Source organism: Bombus fervidus, chromosome 10 (genome assembly GCF_041682495.2).
Source record: "Bombus fervidus isolate BK054 chromosome 10, iyBomFerv1, whole genome shotgun sequence".
NCBI lineage: Eukaryota > Metazoa > Arthropoda > Insecta > Hymenoptera > Apidae > Bombus > Bombus fervidus.
Window position 1 is genome coordinate 7,222,980 of NC_091526.1, and position 2,170 is coordinate 7,225,149.

The window sequence follows — 2,170 nt, forward strand, 5'->3', positions numbered from 1 at the left end:
GATTCTGTCTAATTGAATTTTTAACTTCTGAGTTCGAGCCCGAATATTCGCGAAGGAATATAGGAATATTCAAATCAATTGCTGTTTACGTAATTGCTTTTAAGTGTTATATCCGATCGTACAAATTTTCCATTATCGAAAGACTTGGTCCATTCATCGAATTAGATCTCCTTCTGAATATCAAATTTAGGGTTTAGAGCAGTTTTCAAATATTTTTAACGAAACCAACTGTTTTCTCAAATAGGTAATACTAAAAGTCTAATTAGGTAATTACCAGATTCGATGTACTAATTGCTTAAAAAATCGTCAACTACGTTCTCAACAAATAATAGATAACTACCACTCGAAATTTTATCATCACGAGACTCGTTATGTTCTTCCTATAATAAGATAATTGGCATCGCAGCTAGAGAGCCTTCAACTACATACTTAAATGAAGAACGTTCCAAATTATCAAAGAAAAAAGAAATAAAAAGAGATCAACTTATATACTCCTCTCATTGAGCAACCCCTCATTCTCAGAATGCACTTTACAGATGATTTTCCACGGAAACAAGTAACTACAATGGAAAAACAAGGGGGATCGTTAGCGAAGGAGAAGAACTCATATTCTCTACTACATATAACGGGTGTCTGAGGAACATAGAGGCAAGGAACTAGGTGTATCGACCTCAATGATGCGAATACGTATACTCGACGATGGATTGTTACGTTCCTGGTAGTTTCTGGGTCTTGTCCTGTCCTCCACCCTCTCACGAAGGACGGAGGAAGTATTGATTAAATTTACCGTCGGCCATTTTGTGCCGCCATCCGATTGGCTGCCGTCCATTTTGTCCTTCCTACCCTTCCCTATACCCTCGCCTAACTACGTTTCTTCCTCTTTCTTCGCTTGTCATTCTCTCGAAGTGTATCCCTCGTTTCCTCTCTTTCCCCTTTCGGTCGGAAAGTCCTCAACCCTCGCGCGACGGAAACTCCAGCCTCGAGACGCATGCGTCGCGACATTTTTCGCGAAAGAAATCGGCAATCAAATTTTTTGCGTCTCTTTCGCGCCGCACCGTTGCTTCTCCGTCTAAGAAGCGTAGCTGGATGCTGAAACATCTGACGTCAAGAATCGGAAATTCTACGTAGGAGTCGAACGAGTCACGGACGCGCCGTGAATTCTTAGGAAGCTTCTTCGGCAACGATTCGAATCTCTTTAAGCGGAGAATGATTTGAATTCCTCAGGATACTCGTGACCAAGAATCCACCGGTACTCCAAAATTTCTATTCCAAGCGTACAATACAATTCGTATTAATATTTATAGGACCGTGTAGTTGTTATATCGTAAATCATTTTTTCGATCTATTTCAAGAGTTTCTTCTTTTAGGACATCAAATTAATTAATTATACATATAATAATGATATTATATAAACATCTTCTTTCTCAATCCATTTCAAAGGTTCCTTTTTCTAGAATCCCAAATTAATGAGGGTTTTTCCAGAAGATTTTTTCCTAGTTTCCACAGAAATTTTCAAATTAATATAGAAGGACTTCCAACGCGTTACTAAAAAATATCTTCAACAATATTAGGTGATACAGTAGGAAAAGAATGCAGGTATATTTTAACCTACCGGCACACAATGACATTTCGCAGGATTTTCACAGGTGATTCCTTTGTTCGCTAGCGGAATAATTTCACGCGTTGTCGATAACGAGTGGCGCTCAAACGATATGGAGGAGCCCTGCTCGAAAAGCTCGAGTATCTCCGATACTGTCCCTCCAGCGTGTATCTCGGCTAACGGGCAAGCGTGCCGGAGATTTCGCGGCTAAGTAGCTCTCTTGGATCTCATCGGTTCCACATTTGGAGTACATTCGTAAACATATAAAAGGAGAGACAGTGCACAGGCATCTCTGTGGCGAAAACCGCACGCGGTGGAGACCTCGTATCTGCCTTCGAGGCTAGAGAGGAAACACAGATAAAGGAGAGCGACAAACGATACGTCATACCACTGACTGACGTCAGCATGACGTTCGAACAGGGATTGGCTAGAGTTCGACACGCCTACGTAACCACCCTTGTACGCGGGTCCCTTTCAACCCTGTGCATACAACGACATTTCGAGCTCCGCCCACGTGAAAACAACCCCCGCCAGCTGGGGGTAGTTGCGTGGGTTGCACGAGAGAGAGAA